This window comes from Schistocerca nitens, chromosome 3, assembly GCF_023898315.1.
Source record: "Schistocerca nitens isolate TAMUIC-IGC-003100 chromosome 3, iqSchNite1.1, whole genome shotgun sequence".
NCBI lineage: Eukaryota > Metazoa > Arthropoda > Insecta > Orthoptera > Acrididae > Schistocerca > Schistocerca nitens.
In genome coordinates this window covers 903451957-903477071 of record NC_064616.1, presented here as the reverse complement: position 1 = coordinate 903477071, position 25115 = coordinate 903451957, and positions in this window count along the sequence as shown.

Sequence of the window (25115 nt, the reverse complement as noted above, 5' to 3'; positions counted from 1 at the left end):
TTTTCTGCGTAAGGTTGAAGTTTTTCCAGAATGATCATTGACAGGATTTTGTATGTTATGTTCAGCAAACTGATTCCTCTGTAATTTCTGCACTCCATTCTGTTTCCTTTCTCGTGTATGAGACAAATTATTGCAGTTTTCCAATCTTCAGGCAGTGTTTCAGTTTTCCATATCATTGTGAAAAGGTTATAAATTTCATTGTGTAGTTTGCTTCCACCCTCTTTCAACATCTCTGCTGATATCTGGTTCTCATCTGCTGGATTGTTGCTTTTCAGCTTTTGAATGGTGTGGATCACTTTCTGTTCTGTGATTCTACATTCATCATTATTAATGCTGTCACTCTCAGACATTGTGTAATTGAAGGTTATGTGCTGAGCAGTGCAATTTAACATTTCTGAGAAATACTCTTTCCATCTTTCTAGGATATCTTCCAGCTGTGTTAGCATATTTTGATTTTTATCTTTTATGAATAGGTTTCCACTTTGATAACCACTCTTACTTTTCTTTGAATACTGAAACAATTTCTTTGAGTTTCCATTCCTGCTTTCCACTTCTATAGATTCTAGGACTCCAGTTAGATATTCCCTCCCTAGCTTCTTGCAATGCCGCAAATAGGTTATTTATGTCAATCTCATTGTTTTCCTTAACAGACAGTTCCTTCAGTTGTTCGATGTCTAAATTAGGTTTTGGTGTGGCTTTTGGTTGTAACAACTTCCAATAATCAATGTCCTTTGCCGAACCTGCTTGGTCACTTGTTCAGGTCTCCTCACACCAGTGGCACCAGGTGCAGTCACAAGGTCTTCTTGTGACATGAGGATTGCAGCTGTTCCTCATCTAGACACTCCACTCAGGCTAACTGCAAGACTTCCCTAGCCCTTCAGTTGTGCGCTTCTGGTCATTTCGATGCAAACCTGGATCACACAAGGCCTTGCCTCTGGCAGTACCTTTGGCAGCCAAATCGGCCTTCCCCCATTGTGACCTCATGTCTCCATTGCCCCATCGAGTAGCCAGCTCCACCTAATAAGAAAATGAGACTGCATGTCTCTCTTTTTCAGGTTCACACCTACCAGTGCTCATCTGAGCCAGATTCATGTGTCATAATCACATGTAAGCCACTTGCCTTCAGCCAACAGTACCTGGGTCCATGCCTCCCGACACAGCCATCCACTGTACAGTCGTGCACTGCAGGTTGCCACAGCTCTGGCCCATGAATGACACTTCCTCTGGATCTCAGGCGAAAACAGTCCACAACCACAACAAATATGCTGGGTAGTTTACAAACAAACTCCAATAGTCACCACGGTACCATGTGGCACCAGCCTATCCACCAGAGGCAGAAACATTACTGCAAATAGTGCTGCAATTGCAGCTCTACCTTGATTCTGTGGGTCTGTCAATATCCTTCTACTGTATGAGTATTTAGGTCGCTACCTGACCACTCTGCAATCAGTTCACACTGTTTGCCTTACGCCTAGTGGTTCCAGAATTTGAGTTCTTTCACCAGGAGGATTCTATGCTCTGGGCTCTACGCCAGCTGTGCCAAGCAGTCCGTCAATCAAAGTTCTTCCACTGAGTGCCCTGTACACTCTACACTGCCAGTGCCTAGCAGTCCATCAGTTGGAGTCTACTTCAGCTTATCACTTTGTGGGATTTCATCTCTGACTCGACTTCAAGCTCGCCTCATGGGGCACTATCACTATGGACTTCATCCACGTACGAACTCCCCATGCAATGTCAGTGAGTACCCACTAGGACACTCCAGTGCCTTATCAGCGGTTACTTAGTAGGACATTACAGTGCTTCAGTAATTAACTATCAGACCTAATCGAGTAGTGCCAACTCACTTTCCGGGAAACTGTTACCGTCGACTGGAGTGACTACACAAATTTTGCACATTTTGTTATTTTAGGGTATTTCTGACCTTGTCTCTCGACTGCCAATTTTATTACCAGAGTCATCAGTGAGGTTAGTGGCATCATAGTTATCAATACTTTTTGGTGGAACACATGCCAGTATCATTTTGAGGTTATTAAAGTAGGCAATAATATCATTTCTGCCCACTTCGGCATGGCATCTTTTGATGTCTGAGGAGATCCATTTCTGTAGATGCATCTTGCTTCTTTTTACAAATAGCCAAACCCAGTCCTCTCCCCATAAATTATTTTTGAATCTAACCTCTCTGTGTCCACATTTATTGAGGTATGATTTTGCAGTCATTCTTGTTGTTGTTGTTGTGGTCCTGAGACTGGTTTGATGCAGCTCTCCATGCTACTCTATCCTGTGCAAGCTACTTCATCTCCCAGTACCTACTGCAACCTACATCCTTCTGAATCTGCTTAGTGTATTCATGTCTTGGTCTCCCTCTACGATTTTTACACTCCACGCAGCCCTCCAATACTAAATTGGTGATCCCTTGATGCCTCAGGACATGTCCTACCAACCGATCCCTTCTTCTAGTCAAGTTGTGCCACAAACTTCTCTTCTCCCCAATCCTATTCAATACTTCCTCATTAGTTATGTGATCTACCCATCTAATCTTCAGCATTCTTCTGTAGCACCACATTTCAAAAGCTTCTATTCTCTTCTCGTCTAAACTATTTATCGTCCATGTTTCACTTCCATACATGGCTACACTCCATACAAATACTTTCAGAAATGACTTCCTGACACTTAAATCTATACTTGATGTTAACAAATTTCTCTTCTTCAGAAACACTTTCCTTGCCATTGCCAGTCTACATTTTATATCCTCTCTACTTCGACCATCATCAGTTATTTTGCTCCCCAAATAGCAAAACTCCTTTACTACTTTAAGTGTCTCATTTCCTAATCTAATTCCCTCAGCATCACCCGACTTAATTCGGCTACATTCCATTATCTTCGTTTTGCTTTTGTTGATGTTCATCTTATACCCTCCTTTCGAGACACTATCCATTCCATTCAATTGCTCTTCCAATCCTTTGCTGTCTCTGATAGAATTACAATGTCATCGGCGAACCTCAAAGTTTTTATTTCTTCTCCATGGATTTTAATACCTACTCCGAACTTTTCTTTTGTTTCCTTCACTGCTTGCTCAATATACAGATTGAATAACATCGGGGAGAGAGACTACAACCCTGTCTCACTCCTTTCCCAACCACTGCTTCCCTTTCATGCCCCTCCACTCTTATAACTGCCATCTGGTTTCTGTACAAATTGTAAATAGCCTTTCGCTCCCTGTATTTTACCCCTGCCACCTTCAGAATTTGAAAGAGCGTATTCCAGTCAACATTGTCAAATGCTTTCTCTAGGCTTACAAATGCTAGAAACATAGGTTTGCCTTTCCTTAATCTAGCTTCAAAGATAAGTCGTAGGGTCAGTATTGCCTCACGTGTCCCAACATTTCTATGGAATCCAAACTGATGTTCCCCGAGGTCGGCTTCTACTAGTTTTTCCATTCGTCTGTAAAGAATCCGCATTAGTATTTTGCAGCGGTGACTTATTAAACTGATAGTTCGGTAATTTTCACATTTGTCAACACCTGCTTTGTTTGGGATTGGAATTATTATATTCTTCTTGAAGTCTTAGGGTATTTCGCCTGTTTCATACATCTTGCTCACCAGATGGTAGAGTTTCATCAGGACTGGCTCTCCGAAGGCTGTCAGTAGTTCTAATGGAATGTTGTCTACTCCCGGGGCCTTGTTTCGACTCAGGTCTTTCAGTGCTCTGTCAAACTCTTCATGCAGTATTATATCTCCCATTTCATCTTCATCTACATCCTCTTCCATTTCCATAATATTGTCCTCAAGTACATTGCCCTTGTATAGACCCTCTATATACTCCTTCCATCTTTCTGCTTTCCCTTCTTTGTCTAGAACTGGGTTTCCATCTGAGCTTTTGATATTCATACAAGTGGTTCTCTTTTCTCTGAAGGTCTCTTTAATTTTCCTGTAAGCAGTATCTATCTTACCCCTAGTGAGATAAGCCTCTACATCCTTACATTTGTCCTCTAGCCATGCCTGCTTTGCCATTTTGAACTTCCTGTTGATCTCATTTTTGAGATGTTTGTATTCCTTTTTGCCTGCTTCATTTACTGCATTTTTATATTTTCTCCTTTCATCAATTAAATTCAGTATTTCTTCTGTCACCCAAGGATTTCTATTAGCCCTCGTCTTTTGACCTACTTGATCCTCTGCTGCCTTCAGTACTTCATCCCTCAGAGCTACCCATTCTTCTTCTACTGTATTTCTTTCCCCCATTCCTGTCAATTGTTCCCTTATGCTCTCCCTGAAACTCTCTACAACCTCTGGTTCTTTCAGTTTATCCAGGTACCATATCCTTAAATTCCCACCTTTTTGCAGTTTCTTCAGTTTCAATCTGCAGATCATAACCAATAGATTGTGGTCAGAATCCACATCTGCCCCTGGAAATGTCTTACAATTTAAAACCTGGTTCCTAAATCTCTGTCTTACCATTAATTTATCTGAAACCTGTCAGTATCTCCAGGCTTCTTCCATGTATACAACCTTCCTTCATGATTCTTGAACCAAGTGTTAGCCATGATTAAGTTGTGCTCTGTGCAAAATTCTACCAGGCGGCTTCCTCTTTCATTTCTTTCCCCCAATCCATATTCACCTACTACATTTTCTTCTCTCCCTTTTCCTACTGCCGAATTCCAGTCACCCATGACTATTAAATTTTCGTCTCCCTTCACAATCTGAATAATTTCTTTTATTTCATCATACATTTCTTTAATTTCTTCGTCATCTGCAGAGCTAGTTGGCGTATAAACTTGTACTACTGTACTAGGCATGGGCTTCGTATCTATCTTGGCCACAATAATGCATTCCCTATGCTGTTTGTAGTAGCTTACCCATATTCCTATTCATTATTAAACCTACTACTGCATTACCCCTATTTGATTTTGTATTTATAACCCTGTAGTCACCTGACCAGAAGTCTTGTTCCTCCTTCCACCGAACTTCACTAATTCCCACTATATCTAACTTTAACCTATCCATTTCCCTTTTTAAATTTTCTAACCTACCTGCCTGATTAAGGGATCTGACATTCCACGCTCTGATCCGTAGAACGCCAGTTTTCTTTCTCCTGATAACGACATTCTCTTGATTAGTCCCCGCCCGGAGATCCGAATGGGGGACTATTTTACCTCCAGAATATTTTACCCAAGAGGACGCCTTCATCATTTAACCATACAGTAAAGATGCATGCCCTCAGGAAAAAATTATGGTTGTAGTTTCCCCTTGCTTTCAGCTGTTTGCAGTACCAGCACAGCAAGGCCGTTTTGGTTAGTGTTACAAGGCCAGATCAGTCAATGATCCAGACTGTTGCCCTTGCAACTACCGAAAAGGCTGCTGCCCCTCTTCAGGAACCACACGTTTGTCTGGCCTCTCAACAGATACCCCTCCGTTGTGGTTGCAGCTACGGTACGGTTATCTGCATCGCTGAGGCACGCAAGCCTCCCCACCAATGGCAAGATCCATGGTTCATGGTGGGGTAGTCATTCTTATATCATTTAAATTTAGAGGCTGATGTCAGTAACTACAAGTCATTATGGCCTCTGCCATCCCTTTTTCTTCAGTCAAATTTAAAAGATACTGACTGGCAACACTTTGAACATGTTTTCATTTAAATTTATTCAAAATTTTTTTCAAGAGGATGCCAAACTTTTCCTCTGCATTTCAAAGTGGTCTTAAGTGCTCTCCTTAAATTCTCCATAGTACAGCTGCAATATTTTGTTGCCCCTGAACTCCTTTCACAAACTCTCGGCATTTTGAAATCTCAAATATACGAGGGCGGTTCAGAAAGTAACCTCTGATTGGTCACAGTGCGGGTTGTGGGGGGAGTAGCGACGCCATCTGTGCGTTCACGCACTCAACAGGTCAGTCGGCATCAAGCCGTGGTCGAGTGAACGTCGTACCTGCGCTAGTTTAGTTTTTGTGGCAGTTTGAAATGTGTGCTGCAATAGAAAACCCCGCCAAATGTGAAGTGCGTGCTGTCATAAGGTTTTTTACAGCCAAAGGATATTCTGCAGTAGCTATTCATCATGAGCTTTGTGCCGTGCACAGACCAAGAGTTATGAGTGAAGGAGTTGTCCGTGAATGGGTACGTTTATTTAAAAGTGGACGAGAAAACGTTCATGATGAAGAGAGGAGTGGTAGACCATCATTGGTGACTGACGAACTCGTTCAGACAGTTGATGCAAAAGTTCGTGAAAATCGACGTTTCTCAATGTCGGAGTTGTCTACTGGTTTTCCACAGATTTCTAAGACTCTCTTGTACGAGATAGTGACAGCAAGATTGGGTTACCGTAAGTTCTGTGCATGATGGGTGCCCAAAATTCTTACCGACCACCACAAAACTCAAAGAATGGCCTCTGCATTAGACTTTCTGTCACGTTATGAGGACGAAGGAGAACCATTGTTAAACAGAATCGTGACCGGTGACGAAACCTGGATTAAGTACGTGAACCCTGAGACAAAAGAACAATCAAAGATGGGCACATTCAAATTCGCCTACCAAACCAAGAAAAGCCTCGCAAGATTTTTCTGCCAGAAAACTGATGGCAACGGTGTTTTGGGATGCCAAAGGGGTGTTGTTGGTTGAATTCATGGAACGTGGTACAACCATTAATCAAGACGTGTACTGTGAAACAATAAAAAAGTTACGACGGGCTATACAGAACAAACGCCGTGGTATGCTGACTTCCGGTATCGTTTCTTTGCACGATAACGCCCGTCCTCACTCTGCTCGCAGAACAACGGCCCTTCTTGAGTCCTTCAAGTGGGACGTTATCAACCATCCACCTTACAGCCCAGACCTGGCGCCAAGTGATTATCACCTCTTCATGCATTTGAAGAAATGGCTCGGGTCACAGCGGTTTGATGACGACGAAGAGTTCAAAGATGCGGTCACAGGCTGGCTCCAGGCACAAGCGGGTGATTTTTATGCAGAAGGAATTTCAAAGCTTGTGAAGAGATACGATAAGTGCCTCAATCGCTATGGAGACTATGTAGAAAAATAGTGCAAAGATGTAGTTGTAAGATGTATATATTAAAATATTTTTATTTAACTTGGTGTATTTTTTTAAATCAACCGGCAGTTACTTTCTGAACGGCCCTCGTAGTTGTCGACTTTTTTTAATAGTTCATGATTATAATCAAAGAGATTTTATGAAAAATTCATGATACTTTATTCAGTATAACTAAAAATCTGACCTACTTAACATATTATATACATCATAAATTTCTTACCTTCTCATTGTAATATGGAAGTACACAGTGATTTTTCAAATATGAAACCTAACTGCTGCTTTGCAGCATACTACAGTCAGTTGTCTCAGGGTAGCCAACTTAAAAAGTTACGTTATTTTTATACATCGATATATACTATTGATTGCATAACTACCAACATTACACTAATTTAATTTTTAGCATTGGAAAATATTGAATTCAACGAGGTACTTTGTTGAAGTTACACTTCTAGTGAAAATTCCCCCTAGTTGATGGTACTGTATTTTGTTTATTAGACTCAATAAAGTTCCATTTTATTGGCTACCTTGGCACATCAACCATAGTGTGTCGTTTGCCTCAGTCATAAATACAACAACTTGAATGTGTCAGTTTTCAAGGAAGTAAATAGTAGCCTGGGACACAATGTGTGTTGGAAAACCCTAACACACAGACTGTCAGCCACATCAGGATTTTAATCACCATCCACAGCAGAGAAAGAGCAATATGTGAAGTGGAGTTTTTGGAGAAAAAGTGGAATAACTTACTACTGTGTTGTTAAGAAATCAGCACTCGTCCTCAGCTGTACAAACAATGTTATAACCATCATAGAGAGGTCACAGTAGTTTACAACCACTAACAAAACCAAGGGTATTTTTATCCCTCATCAAAAATGTCACTCACTGTGTAGGAAAGATCTTGGGAAACTGACATAACAGTGTAGTACAGAAACCCAAAAATTAAATACAGGAATGTTTAAGGTAAGAAAAGGATGCTCACCAACCACTAGAAAAAGCAGTAGTATACAAAAATCATGAATTGTGTGCAGGTGTACTATAAAGAGAACAGTGGCAAAGCAAATGGAAGAGGATAAAGGCAACTATAGAGCAGAAGAAAAGAGTAGGTGAACTGTAGCTCAAGAAATTTTGCAGTTAGGAAACCATTGGTTTCGATTTAATACATTCAGGCCCTGCCAGCCAACAGGGTGTGGGTACTGTGATACACTGTAGAGAGAGGCTGCCAAACACAACAATAATTTCAATCAATAAGATAAAAGTGTTAAGGTTAATGGTATATGGCTTTCAATACTGAAGAGGAGGGAGAGCAGTCTCCTTTCGCATGGCAATAGTGATGGTATATGAGAGCAGTGAACAACAGCCAATGGTATTCACATTTAAAAGAAAACATGTGACATCATGCCTTGGCACAAATATCCTTTGCTATAAAATTTCACTAGATCCAGCAGAGAGCTGGTGGACACAGTGAATTGTAGAAGCCACAAGCCCCCTCCACCCATAATCTTCCTCCGCCTAAGAAGTCCTCTGCAGATAGGGGGAAACATGTATGTTTCAGGAAAATCCGTTTGGTTGCTGCGCAATACCCACAAGAATTAGCATAATTGTAGCTGATGTCTGCTGGGCACTACTTAACTGTATATTAAAAAAGAGTCAATAACTAATGAAAACACTATTGAAAGATTTGGATAGTAATAATTAGCATATCATTAAACTTATTATATTACAAATGTGAAGGTGACAACAGCAGTGCTGATGGCTCTTGTGAGGTCGCTCTGGAAAGTGGTGGTGCCATGAAAAGGTGCCACCGGAGGAACAGGAGATAGAAGGAAATGGCATGTGAGCATGGGTTAATGGGAACATGAAAAGATTCTGTGTCAGAGGCTGTGGAAAGGCTGTAAGGTGGTGGGAGTCCTACCTACTCAGGTAGACAAAAAATGAAGGCCTGGAAGGTGTCAAGGATTGGCATGGAGAATAACATGAAATGTGTAAGGTGTTGAAATGTGGCATAGAGGATGCCACAGAATATGTAATGTGTGGATGAGCACTGGAAATGAGGCAAAGAGAACAGAAGGGTATCCGGGAAGAGAATGTAGAGTGTGCATCGGAGCATGAAAATTGTCAGAGTAAGCATTGAATTGGTCCCGAAAATGGATATACGACACGTAGGATGGTTTGTACCTGGGTTAAGGAACAGAAGAATGTGACAGGGATGAGCACCAAAATAAGCGAGGAGAAAAATTAAAAGAGACAGTTGGCACTGAGAGCACACATATGTAGCGAAAATAATCAGCAACGGTCTGAAGTAGAGCTTGGGTAAGGAAGGCTACTCTGGGAAAGCACAAAACTGTGGGGACATAATCCCTAAGTCAAGTATTCTCCTCGCTATGGTAGTGGAGACAAGAACATTGAATCTTCGATCCTCGGTGCTGGTGAGTGTGACTAAATGTTGCAAACTTTAGTCCTCGTCACCATTGTAGGAACAAGGGGCGGGCAAACATTGATTCTCATCACCATTGCAGTGGGACTAGAAGGAAGCAGATTATGGTCTGGATCACCACTGTAGTAGGACAATGAGGGAGCAAACAGTGATCCTTGTAGTATTCATGACTGAGGGCAGCAACACACTATCATTAATGTGCCTAGGTAGACAATAACAATGGAACTTCATGGAGTCTAATAAATAAAATACAATAACAGTTTCCTGGAATTTGAGTTGGCATTAGCATAATACTGGAGTGTCCTAGGAGGTAATTACTAACATTACACAGGGATGTTAATATGTGGATGAAGTCCACAGCAATAGCACCTCACAAGGCAATGAGCCTGCAGACAAAATGCTGTGAAGTGGTGAGCTGTGGTGGACTCTGATTGGTGACCTGCTAGGCATGGCCAGCACAGAGTGCAGAGCATAGAACATGCTGAAAGAACTCTGAGGAACTGCTAGGTGAAGTCAGTGTTACGCCCGGAGTGTGAACTGACGGCAGAGCAGTTGGACAATTACCTAAATCATCTCGTAGAAGGATACTGACAGAGGCACACAACTCACAGAATCAAAGCACTGCTGTGATGGCAGCGCCGTTTGCAGTGATGCTTGTGCCTCTGACAGTGAGGCTGACATCACCTAGTACCGTGGCAGCTGCTGGAGGTTCAGTTGTTAACAACGCATAGTATTTGTGTGTTGCTGCAGATTATTTTCATCTGAGTTCCATAGGAAGTGTCATTAGTGGGCCAGAACTGCAGCAACCTGTGGTGATCAAGTGTACAGTTTGTGGCTCTGTCAGTAGGAGATACAGCACAAACTACGTAATCTGCTGCAGACGGGAAGAAAACATTAGGTTTATCATTAAATCACATACTGTGTTTTGTAAATATTAACATGTACAAGAATCTTCAGGAATGTGTAACACATTAAGCTATATATTAATAGACAGAAGCAACTATCATGGGCTGCTCCTGTATAGTAATCTAGCAACCAATTGCAAATAATGATAATTAGTTCACATTTTTATTACTTTTTAATACATTATAAATCAGGATATTATATCATAAGTAGAAAAGCAGATATTCTGAAGAAAACTTCTCCACATAATGTTTTTACTATTGTTTCACACTAAACATTTATATAACTATACTGCTTTGAGAAAATACTATCAGTTATCTATATAATGAAAAACTTAAAATTTGTTTACACTGAAACATTTTGTTAAGAATTTACATCCTAGTGTCCAAAATACTCTGACAAAATATAAAATGAGTTCCAGTAAAGTAATCTTTCCTTTACTTTTGAATATCTTGGATTTTCCGTTTATAGCCCAATTTGGATGGGCAACTTGTTAAAGAATTTTGCATGAGTCTATTCAGAGTCCTGATCAAGGCTGCATGGCTGTATGGGTATTATTTTTGCTTCCAATATGTGGCTGAGAATTTCACAATTCATCCTAAACACAGTCTTTTCACTAACCAAAATTATATTAATCACTAAATATGTTGGCACAGAAGTGTAAAAAACTCAAGGTACCTGTAGAAGTTTTGCAAGCTATTTGAATGTTGACACATATTTTCTTACTTTTGGCAGTGAACAAGTTGTAAGACTGTTCTACACATCCATTGATGGTGCTGGATACAGAAAATGTCGACGACATAATTTTTCTTGTTTGATTCTACCAGAACTGAGTTAATGATATCATATATTACTATCTCTAGAGAATCCTTTATGGAAACCAAACTGAGTATTTTGTAAAAGGCTACTATCAGAAAAGTTGTTCAGTCTTCTGTTATAACCTACCTTATCAAAAAATGTTGAAAATACAAGGAGGAGATGGATCTACTACTAAAGGTGACTTCTTAATCTCCAAATTCATAAATTAGGTATTACTATTGTATATTTCAGTCTTTCAGGAAATTCTCCATGTCTCATTAACTGACTAAACATAGCACAAATATGGTGGTGATGGGGGAAGGGGGGAGGGGGGGCAGGGTGGTGGAGCGGACAGTGTTATCAAGTAGTTGGAAAGAGGTTTTAGTACTCTGGTTGAAACACCAGCACTGTAGCCAGAACAGTTATTGGTTTTCAGAGACCTAATGATTCTTGGAATCTCTGTAACACTTCAGCTTGCAAACCCAATGTCTGCTAATGCACTTCAGGTTGCAAAAACAATGTCTACTAATGGAATTCACTTTAAAAAAAAATCCTCTTGGCCATGACAAAACATCCCAGAAATTTTTATAACTGTAAAATTCCTAACTATTAAATCTTACCTTTAAATGTGATCATCCACAATCTGAGAAAGAAACTTTGTATTTAAAAAATTACTTTACGTGCTCACTGGCTGAGGACTTCAGATTTTAAATGTTACCAAAACTTTTTATTTTTCAGTGGCTAGTGCTGTGAAGTGCTTGCAGGATGTGAGACTGTCATCATGAGAGACAGCAATGGTAAGAATGGTGACAAGTTGGTACCTTGTTTCAAAAATTATGGTTGCTTTATGATTGATGTTCTTTTTATATTTGGTATTGTAACTTCAAACCAAAATTTTGATTATGATTTGTAAGAATCATTTATATTGCTAAATCTAAATTACAGAAGAACGGAGTTTAATGCCTTGCCACTGTTGGGGTCACAAGCAATGAAGCAAAGTTCAGATTGGACAAGGACTAGAAATGAAGTTAGCTGTGCCCTTCTCAAAGGAGCTATGCCAACATCCACTCACAGTAATGTAGAGATATTATTAGAAACATGGATTGAAGCCCCTCTCTTTTAGGATGCAATTCTAGTGCCTTAACTACAGCACCACCTCAGTTGATCACGGCGCAGAAACTGAGCAATGTGTTGCAGAGATGAGACACAGACCCACAGTAAAACCCCATCTAGGAAACCATGAGGAACTTCAGGGACAATAGGAGTTTGGCCCAATTAGAGTTATGTCTGACTGCTGCTGCACATGGATGACATTGGGACATTTACCAACCTCAAAGTACTATATAACAATATTCTCATAATAAAAATATTTCTTTCTCAGCGCATCCTGTCACAAATGATCCTCCTAAACAAGAGAAGAAAATAAAATTGATGTTAACAACTACCACGCCATCAGACTGAGAGGGCAAAGGAATCAATATTACACGGAAAGTAACAAATTGCCAACAATTTTCAGATGACACAGTACTGTTTACAGACTGGTCAGATGACCTACAGGAAATTTTAGAAAAACTAACAAAGTAAACAAACATGCTGGCCCTTGCATGGATCCCATAAAATCAAAACGAACTACAAAAAACCTAAAAAAAGCCAGAGATCAAGTTGAAGGACACCTGTACGAATATACACAGCAGTTTATATGCCTCAGACTAATGTCAGCAGCTGGAAATTGGTGCCTGAACAAAAAGCATTTGAAAAAGAATAGAAGCTTAGGGTTTTATATGGAAGGCAATCTGTCCCTGTTTAAAGATGACAATCTTTAATATTTCTACCACTCACATAGTTCACAGGAATAGTCTTTAACAAACAAACTGGTAAAGAAAATCAGAGTGACACAAATGGCAATGGAAAAACAGCTTACACTGGATGTAAAACAAACAGGCAAAATCATAATTAAGGAAGAATGAAATAAAGAAAGCATTAAGGACATCTCGACTGATGCCAAAACACAAATGGCAGTGGCAAGGTACTATGACCTCAGCTTTCATAGAGTGAGAAAAATAAAACAGGAAATACACAGGTGAGACGCAATATAGCATTTATCTGAAATTGCAGTTGTTTCCCACCAACAGGTTATTAACAAAATGTATTTAATTGTTTAAATTTAAAAGTGGTTGTAATATCACACTTTTTTCCTTCAAATACTGGTAGATTTTTAATTGAACTGAACAAAACAATGATAAATATTTTATTCTATGAGTGATAGTTAATTTAATAAACTACATTGTTTATTTTGCTATTGACCTGAGTCATTGGTGTAAGTATGATGATTAGCTGCTGCTGGAGCTCTGTGTCGAGTGACTCAGACACTTGAGCAGAATGTAACACAAGATGTAAATTAAGTCAATACAATGTACCATTCACAATATTTTATTGCACCATAAGGAAACATTTGACACACAAGAGAAAATAATATAGTATCATGATCACATGGTGTTGTTGGATCCAACGGCAGGACTGTTACATACTGTGTCGCTGCTAATGCCATGGGACCCATCACATGAATGAGTAAAACAGGTGGTTTTCTACACCATGCACAAAATACAAAAAAGTATACTATACATTACATTTTTGCAGTCAGTTCGGCAGTGAAAAAGACCTGATTAAAAAGATATTTTTTGGATAATGTTAAGTTTAAGCTTCAATGCAAACCATGGATATCTGGTGATGAATATAAATGGTGATAACTGATGATGAGTTAAATCATGTAACTTTATTATCTCACTTCAGTCTGTAACTTATCTATTTTCAGCAATAAAGTTGCTTTCATTTTGATACTGCTTCAAGAAATTTATCAGTAGTAATATATACTGATACGCCAAAATATTATTACCGCATGCTTAACAGCTTGTTGGCACATCTCTGGAACACAGTACATCAGTGGTTCTACATGGCATAATTTCAAGAAGTCCATGGTAGATTTCCAGAAGTATGGGCACTATATATCTATATATTGGCATTCAGGTTTCATAAATCACAAGTCAAAGTTTGTACGCATGAACTTCGCACCCGGTAGTGCCCCAGATAGATGGGTTCCACCAGGTTATAATCAGGTAAATTTGGTGACCAAAACATCAATTACAATTCACTAGTATGCTCCTTAAACAACTGTGGCATGATATTGGTCTCATAAAATGGACTGTTAACTTGCTGGCAGATGCCATCACTGTCTGGGAAGACTTTAGACATGAAGGAATGCAACTGGTCCACAGTAATGTTCACATAATACACAGCTGTCCTGGCATTGTCAATTAATACTGTAGGTCCAATGGAAGCCTAGACTTTTACGGTGCCTATCTGTAGTGACCATTAAGTCCTCAGAGTCTTGTTGATTAAATATTGTAGAACAACTGTAAACTGATTACCATGAATTGTGCTGATGATGTACACTACATAAGTTTAGAAATAACTCAATGTTTCTGAAATTATGAATTATCTTTATCCCTATCAGAATACCACATATTCATTTCATTTGTTGACAATGGTAAATCATCAATACATATTTCTTTAGTGCATTAACACTCAGAAACATTAGTATCAAAGACATAAATAGCAAATGTTAATGTCATGAGAAATAAAATATGCAGCAGTATATAGTTAATAACTTAACAAAACATCAAGATTTCATTCAAATGTTTTTTTAAAGTGACTAATTACATATATTACATAAGTGTTGACTCACATCTTATTAGTTTTTCACATCCAAGAACATATTTTACCTTCACGTAGGTAGATTTTGTTACTTATGTCAATTCTCATTAAATACTTTCTCTACTAAATCTTGTTGACTCTAGAAGTGCATTTGCAAAAGTAATCTACCTCAAACACGGGGTTGCAAACAACTTCCTCAACCGTCACTGATTATCACAACAGCTTTCATATCTCTTACTAGAACTCACAATATTTCATTGCATTTAGTCATTTCCCATTACTAAGACATCATAAAATTATTAATCATGAAAATTCCTGCTTTGTTTCTTATACAAAAAATTACTCTTCTAAATGACATTCCACAGCAACAAATGACTCAGTTGCCTTTAACTGACAGGAGTGTATGACCGAGTTTTTCAAGACCTTGTAAAACGTCTAGTAATGTTATATTCCACTTTTTATCATCGGTATTTATGTACACGAAAATGTCTTCTATAAGAAATACTCCATTTTAAACCATAAGGTGTTATAATTGAATCGGTCACTGGAGTAAGGAACTTTGTCACATAAACATATGAGACAGATCAAAATATACCTCACTGTCATGAAATGAACTACATTTACGTACTTCTTCCTGTGAGGATAACACGAGACCGATTTGTTCAGTACTGACCAGAATGGAATCAAATCAATGACTTAGTTCCCGTCTCCACCGCACGTCGCGTGCCACCAGCAGATTGTTTACTGTTTTGAGCTTGTACTACACAACCTTCAAACTAGATGGCGATGGCTTGGAGCACGAATGTGCAGAAAGAATCACAGAACACTAACTTGGTGCCAACTTCGCAATGTGCAGTGGTTTTCGTTGATGTTGTTGTTGTAAGTTATTGAATGCCATGTTTCGAAATGTTTCCCAAATGCAAGCAAAATTGAAGTTAGCACAAGAGGAACACAATCAATGAGGTTACAGTTCACGGGTTGCCATATAATGACGAGAGTGGGAAAGCAGTTCCTGGAAAATCTGTGGGTGCTGATTGCAAGTAAGGTACCCCACTACTGACATTTACCCATTTAACAACTTCAGTATAATATAAATTCCATAGCATTTGCTACCTTTCTGATTACTTAATAAATTCCAGGTTCTGAATGGAATGTTTCGAACATATCAGTGACGATGATCGCATCGAGATACTTTTAAACTATGTAAACATAAAGAAAAACAGTCAGGATATTTATCTACAATGTTTAATTGTGGCAGGTAACATTACAAAAAGAAGGACAAAAAAAAGTTGTTAGTGACATCGCTTGAATCAAGAAACAAAATTTATCTGTTTACCATGCCATTGTCTGTGGTAGCGGAGTTCCTGTCTGCAAATTTGCATTTCTCAGTTTTCATCCTGTACAGCAGAAATGCGTTTTTCGAGTTTGCCAGTTACTAATTAAAGGTCAAATTCCAAAGGACATATGTGGAACAAATCTGTGCACAACTAAAATTTCAGAAAATGTAATAAACTTGATACCCACATCACATCTTTCGCCTCAAAGAAACTCACTATGCTGGGAAGGAAATGAAATATCTAGATGCACATTTGGACCTGAAAAATATGCGCGAAATGCTCCTTATGAGGTATCCAGAAGTGAACATGAAGTACGACTTCTATGGGAAACATTTTCGTGAACATTACACTTTTCCTTATGGTCGTCCCCAAATTTATGTACGTGGCAAATGTGAGTAACTTCAGGATAAGTTAAAAAGTCCACATATCTCTGACAGCTCAGCTGGATATTCACAAGCGACACAGCAGGACATTTTATAAATTCATTAAAGTAACTGAACAAGAATGTATGGGCAGGGATGACATTGTTGGACTAGCTTTTGACTTCATACATAACGTACCTCTGCCAAACATACCAGTGCAGGACACATTCTATTTACGTCATCTGTAGGTTAACTGTTTCTGCATTTTTGATATAAAGTCCAGGCGTTCCATGGTGTACTTGTATCATGAAGGTTGTAACGATACATATTAAAGGCTTTACTTTAATGAAGTATGCGATCCCTTCCAAATTCAACCAGTTTAACAAGTATTTATGATTATAGAAAAGTTATTGTGTATGTTAACAATGATTGCACAACATGTCTCCATAAACAGTCAACCCATTAAATTATACTGAATAACTGACCCACACAAAAGTTAATATCACTTGATCACTGATACAGCAAATGTCATCATGTAAAAACACTAAGTTCATCTTAAATAATTAATATGAAGTACGAAAAATAGTGGCCAACTTAGGTATTTTGGATCTCCTTAAATAAAAATCACCCAGTGAAACCTATTTGTTCACTAGGAGCGTTTTCACTCAGTATTCACGTAATCAATCCTATTTTAGACGAAAACCAATGTAATTCTTCATAATTCACGTTACTTACTTATTTATGCAAATTAGAGAAGTCAATTGACAAACTTCTAAAAAACGACCTTTTTGTAACAAAGAATTATTCTGTCAAGTCAACAAATCTGTCTGTCATTTTAATAACATGTTAAATTATGTCACTCGATGCAAATTAATAACTTTTCTGCACAAATTATGATAACAGATGTACATGTGACTTATAAACTATATCTCTTTTTAGTAGTTCTTTGACAATGTTATAAATACAAGCAGCGAGAAGGGTCGAGAGAGCAGTCGGAGGCAGGGGGGCAGTCGGAATGTCACTTTGGTGAAGTGTGTTTCTGTGTTATTGTTTGGCAAAACAAGGCAAAGAACATGTAAAGGAAGTACTACTTTGTGTTGTGTTATGGTCTTTGGTGGACAGTGGAATTAATATGGCCACTAAAGTAATAAATATTTGATGTTTACATACGTGTTGGTTTCGCTCGTTCTTTATCATCAAAAGCACATGAAAAACACGGGACCTCATGTGTTTACCCTAGACAACCAGATTTAGAGCCAGCATCAGCATCGAGACACAGCAGCGATCCAGCAAGCAGCAGCGATTACTACAATACAATACATTGTAATGGCGCCAACCTAACATCAAGTGCTAACAAGCTCCGTAAATTGGAGTGAAATAGTGCGTTTACAGCAATTAGCAAAAGATATCTACGACGACTTTTGGCGGTCCATTTACAAAAGTGGGGGCTCGTCCGGGATTTTTAAGTGCATCGATGATAATAGTGCAGCGATAAATTTCGTAAGTGCTTAGCACTCCAAAAAAGTTTATTTGTGCAGTGTGGCAACAGTGAAAATATGTCAAAAATAAATAAATAAAGTGTGTTTGTGCGACTACGAAAAAGTATCATCACACCGCTCGGAAGATTAACGTCTGGATTATGTCAATGGAGTTCATCAATCAAGACTTCAGCTTCGATACAACCGAATAGACGTGAAGAAAGCCAATAAGAACACCGATCACGACATCATAGCATAAAGCAAGGTATTTTGTTGTTGTCATTTAAAATAATAAATAGTGAACATGTCTCTACCTGAGAGTGATGATATCGTAGGAAATGTAAAAACCGAGCGAGGTGGCGCAGTGGTTAGCACACTGGACTCGCATTCGGAAGGACGACGGTTCAATCCCGCGTCCGGCCATCCTGATTTAGGTTTTCCGTGATTTCCCTAAATCGCTCCAGGCAAATGCCGGGATGGTTCCTTTGAAAGGGCACGGCCGACTTCCTTCCCTAACCCTATGAGACCGATAACCTCGCTGTTTGGTCTCTTCCCCCAAACAACCAACCAACCAACCAAATGTAAAAATTGAACCAGGGGATGGTGAACAATTAAACTTAACAGAGTGGCTAGCAGGGTTTGCAACTCAAATAAGCTCGCAACTCAAACAATCAAGTGAAGAAAATACAGATAGACTGAATAAGTTAAGTTTGGATTTCAAACAATCAAATGAACAAGTAAGTTTGAAACTTAAAGAAAACACAGATAGACTGGACAATTTAAGTTTGGATTCTAAACAATCAAGTGAACAAGTACGTTTGGAACTTAAAGAAAACACAGATAGACTGGATAAGTTAAGCTTGGATTTTGATCTCTTAAGTACTCATCTCAATGAGAAGTGTGAGGAAATTAAAACTACCCTCAGCAAGAACACTAGCGAACAGTTGATACACCTCAGAAAAGAATTTCAAGTTAAAGTTGAAAGTTTAAATGAAAACATACAAGCGAACACAGACAGCATTGCTGTCATCTACAACAGAGTAGATACTGAAACTAAAAGATTAGATCAGAGAATAGACAAAACATCAGAAAACCTTAAACAAGAATACAACCTGTATACCACTAATGTAGATACAAAAGTAGAAAATATACACACTAAATATACACAATTGGAAGATGCATTGATGTCAAAACAAATGTTTTACAATCAAAATACAATGTATGGACACATCCAAGTGAAATGCTTTCCTGGTGAAAATCTGCACCCTATTGACTTTATTCACCAATGTAAAGATATGTTTGTTGTAGGAATGTCAGATAACATAAAAATTAAGTTAGTAAAACGGTTTCTAGAAGGGGAGGCCCTATCCTGGGCAAATGAGAATAATGATTCTTGGAATACTTTTGAAGAGTTTGAAGCTAAATTTATTTGCAAATTTTGGTCACAATCCATACAAGCCAGATTAAAGTCAGAATTTCTAAATGGACCAGTGTATAGAGGGAAAGTAGGGGGAATGCAAAAATTTTGCAGAGATCAACTGAAAAAACTTGCTCATTTAAATAATTCTTTTGATATTATGACACAAATTGATGTTTTAAAAAGAAGATTACCAGAGAGACTGCAGTGGGAATTGGTCCATGGACCAGACGATTCAATGGAAGAGTTCCTGAAATTTGTAGATAGATTAGATAGGGCCTTGGAAAGAGAAAATAACCAAAGTTTTGGCTCTGGCAACAACCAGTATGGGGGGTGGAACAGGAATGTAAATAGAGATTATTATGGGAGGAGAGACTTTGAAAATTCTGGAAATAATGCTCCAAATAGGGGAGATAGGAGATATGAAAATAATTTCAGAAACAATACACAGGAGGGAGGATGGAGGAGAGATAACAGGAATGATAGAAATAGGTTTTGGGGAAGAGAACAAGATAGAAGGGGGTTTGATGAAACTAGTGAACAAAACGACAACTACAAACGGACAGACCGAGGAAACCAGCCGGGAAACGGTGGACAGTCCCACTAGATGTCCGTAGTTTAGGGGCTAGACAATATTATGACAGGACAACACATAACCAAAACTGGAAAAGGAGAGGATACAATGTAAAGAGTAAATACCATGAAAATACTGAAGTTGTTAGAATGAATAAATTAGAATTTAATAAAAGGTTTTAGGATACTATGAGTAAAAGTGATACAGTTAATAAAAACTGTGTTCAAGCACAGGTAGTTAGTGAAAGTGCAGAAGTTGAAGGTATTGCAGAGTTCCATAGTTGGGCTGAAAAGGATACTGGTGTGAATAACAAGTCAGACACAGCACAAGTAGAATCTATTTTGGGGGGTTTATTTGATAAGAAGGGGGATGACGAAGTGTTTAATGGAGCCAAAGACTCAATTGCTGAGATTCAGATACATAGGGGGGAAACTGAAGATGAGGTTGTTGTGGAGGAGGAGGAAGAAGTAATAGAGGGACATTTAAATAATGATCCTAAATCATGTGATGTTATTGATGAGAGTGTAGAGGAAGAAATAAAAGTATTTGTAGAATTGAAAAGTGATGATGAGATAAAGGTAAGTGATGTGACGAACATGGGTAATAATGAGGTTAATTTAAGTGAAATGCAGACTAGGGAATGTGTATCTGAGGACAAGCTATTGCCTATTGGGAACTATGAAACATTAAACTATGAGAATGGTACTAATAAGAATAATATTAAAGAAAATATAAAGGGATTGAATGTAAATGGGTGTTTTCAAGAAAAAGGGGAAAAGTTTTTAGAAGTTTTGTGGAACAACTATGGAAACTGTATAAACAAAGATGCCTTTTGGAAAGAATTAGCAAAGGTAAGTGCAACCTTGTATCCTATATGGTGGATAAAAATCCGTAGTGGACTTTATAAAAAAGGGGGTGAAAACAGTAGGTTGTTAAGTGACAACACAGTGTTAAAAGGAACAGATGAAAACAAAGGTTTATGTTTAAATGTCAATGCTTTGCAAACAGAGAGGGATGTGTCTAAGTGTAGGAAAGAGGAATTAGACTTAGGAACTAAAGGAATTGAAAATGATCTATTGTTTGAAAATACTGAAGTAGACAAAGATGTTGAGCTAGGTTATCTATATGTTAAAGTAAACATTGACATTTGTCCATTTGAAATAAAAGAAAGCCCACGTCCTAATGCGTATAGACTTATCTTTCCCAGATCAAGAAGGTTATTTGGACTAAGAAACATCACTGAATTGAAACCATATAAACATGATTAAGCACATTTCCCTGTTTAAATACAGTTACTTACCCATTTTCCATAAAGCATGTGATCAGCAAAGATTTTTACTGGATGTGTCAAGTAGCAACTACCACTACAGACCCTGGAAAAGTTCCAGATGTCTGAGACAATGTTTTTATATTTTTATTGTCACTATTGAATATTAAATATTGTGATATCCTCTTTACTTGCAATGGGCAAGAAGGTGACCAACATTTATTACTTTCTTTTGTATTGTTGAATATGGGACATGATTGCACCAAATAAAAGACAATGAAAAAATTGTTGTGCAAGACCCATCATTGTGTTACTATTGTTTTCTTAGGCATAAGATTTGTGGACAATTTTCTACAGCTAATCAGATGTTCACCAAGTTTGATGTTTGTGTTATGTTGTGACCAATTTAAGTGTCCAATTTTGGTATTCATATGTTCTTGTACTATCTTGACTATGTGTCTCAATGGGAGACAAGTTTTTTAAATATTTCATTTTCTTTTTTTTTAAATGAATATTATATTCATACATGTGACTTCTCTAGTGTTTATGTTTATATATCATGTCCATACTTATAATTATGTTCTGGGTTTTCATTTTCTTTATGTGGCTCAAAAAGAGCAGACAGGTGGAATATTTTCCTATGGACATCTGACCTGTCCATCTATGTAATATATTTATGTTTCTTCTATTATCTTGACTAATCTGTGACGCAATGAGAGCTGACTTTGAAATAATTTACATATTTATTTTTTTATATATCTTAAAATCGCATGTGATATATTTGTGTCTGTTTTTGATCATTTTCCATGTGGCTCACTGGGAGCAAAGATTAACAATTTTTTTACTTTCATATATTACTAAATAATTTTATTATGCTGTCATACTGATTGACATAACACAAAGTGCATTTCAAACAACACAACTAAAATATTTGCAGGAAAAAGTCATTTTGAAACGGTGTAACGGTTGTTGTATACATACACATTATGCACAGTAATTGACACATTTGTCCTAGTCGGCTAATATCATTAACATTCTGTAAATGATATTACCCGAGGGGGGTATTGTAACGATACATATTAAAGGCTTTACTTTAATGAAGTATGCGATCCCTTCCAAATTCAACCAGTTGAACAAGTATTTATGATTATAGAAAAGTTATTGTGTATGTTAACAATGATTGCACAACATGTCTCCATAAACAGTCAACCCATTAAATTATACTGAATAACTGACCCACACAAAAGTTAATATCACTTGATCACTGATACAGCAAATGTCATCATGTAAAAACACTAAGTTCATCTTAAATAATTAATATGAAGTACGAAAAATAGTGGCCAACTTAGGTATTTTGGATCTCCTTAAATAAAAATCACCCAGTGAAACCTATTTGTTCACTAGGAGCGTTTTCACTCAGTATTCACGTAATCAATCCTATTTTAGACGAAAACCAATGTAATTCTTCATAATTCACGTTACTTACTTATTTATGCAAATTAGAGAAGTCAATTGACAAACTTCTAAAAAACGACCTTTTTGTAACAAAGAATTATTCTGTCAAGTCAACAAATCTGTCTGTCATTTTAATAACATGTTAAATTATGTCACTCGATGCAAATTAATAACTTTTCTGCACAAATTATGATAACAGATGTACATGTGACTTATAAACTATATCTCTTTTTAGTAGTTCTTTGACAATGTTATAAATACAAGCAGCGAGAAGGGTCGAGAGAGCAGTCGGAGGCAGGGGGGCAGTCGGAATGTCACTTTGGTGAAGTGTGTTTCTGTGTTATTGTTTGGCAAAACAAGGCAAAGAACATGTAAAGGAAGTACTACTTTGTGTTGTGTTATGGTCTTTGGTGGACAGTGGAATTAATATGGCCACTAAAGTAATAAATATTTGATGTTTACATACGTGTTGGTTTCGCTCGTTCTTTATCATCAAAAGCACATGAAAAACACGGGACCTCATGTGTTTACCCTAGACAACCAGATTTAGAGCCAGCATCAGCATCGAGACACAGCAGCGATCCAGCAAGCAGCAGCGATTACTACAATACAATACATTGTAATGGCGCCAACCTAACATCAAGTGCTAACAAGCTCCGTAAATTGGAGTGAAATAGTGCGTTTACAGCAATTAGCAAAAGATATCTACGACGACTTTTGGCGGTCCATTTACAAGGTGTAATGAGATGAGGCAAATGAGATCTGTTCATTCCTGTACCATTACATTGAAAACTATGTACCGAAGAATGTTACAGAAGTACACCTGTTCTCAGACGGAGCACCTGGTCAAAATAAAAATAATTCTGTAGTAAGGGTGTTCCTTGCATTGAGAGACACTGAAATATTTTAAAAAAATCACTTGTGTCCCGAAAGAGGTCACTTGTTACTCCCTTGCGTAGGTGTGTTTGGAATACTGAAGAGACAAGTACAGAAATGTGACCGAATTTTCACCTAAAGTGTATGTGGAAATCATGGCAAACAGTATTTCTTAAGTGACAGTCGTTATGGTGGAATATGAAGACATAGTGGACTTTGTCACGTGGTGGCCTTGTCATTACACAAAAAAAAGCACAGTCTAGTGAAGCAGCATAGTCTAGGGAAACAGCGCATTTCAAGATGCCTTGTAATGAAACACAAAATTTTTCTGTGGCAATGTTCAAAGAATTTCTTTATGAAGCAACGAAGCCGGGAGTCAGGACTGCCTACCCTTCCATTAACAACTGTCAGTCACTCCTTTAATCTGGAAAAAAATGAACTTGCTTCGTTTCAAATTGGGTTGCAATGGGTACGGTACATGATGGAAAAAGGGTTATAATCAATAAAAAGAAAACTGATGATTTTCAGAAACTAGTTAAGTACATCTATGGAGAAGACGCTGGAATTTTTTATGGGGAGATGTTGAAACGGCTGACTACAAGTGATAACTCACTATGATAAATTATGAACTATCCAGAGCTTTGAATTCTATGAAGTAGTTGTTTCCATGTTCAGTTGAAGATAATTTTCCATTAGTTAATCAATAAATTTGAATATTAGACCAGAAACGTGTAATTTTGAATATGTTATACTCACGGAAAGGGCTAAATTGCCTTGTTCACTGGAGAAAGGAACTATCTTATAAATTTTCATTTTTTTTCACATGATACTTTTTAGAATACATGAAAATTATTTTCATTTATAGTATGAATAATTAGCGTGCAACAAATGTCGAAAATTTCAATGCAGTCTGTCAAATAGTTTAACAATAAGAGTGTTTCTTGTCTCTCCTGAAAAGTAAGAAAAAAGGGGATTACAGAAGTGTCCTATTCCACCCGTCTGCTTTGACCCATGACATCATCAATATGGCGGAAATGGATATTCTAAGCGTCTCCAATATGGCACCTGTAATGTCACTACATACACATGGCAACAAACACGAAAATACATATAAATAAGACAATAACGTCTCCCTCCAAATATACACTCAAACTAGTGGGACAACCACAGGAAATTGTGGGTTTTATGGTGGGGACATGTTTAATATAATAGTAAAAAAAACACACCATGATCCCAAAACACACAAAACGACAAAAAAAAATTACAACATTCTGCTATACCAACAAAAAGCTACAGGAATCGGACACTTCTCTTGACCAAAAGGTCAACCACAGCTGACGGTAGCAAAACTTCAATACCTACAACCAAAACTACGGAAATTGGAATAGGACATTTCCCTTGACCTGTGTAGGTCAACCACAGCTGACGATACCAAAACGCTAACACCTACAACTAAAACTATGGAAATTGGAA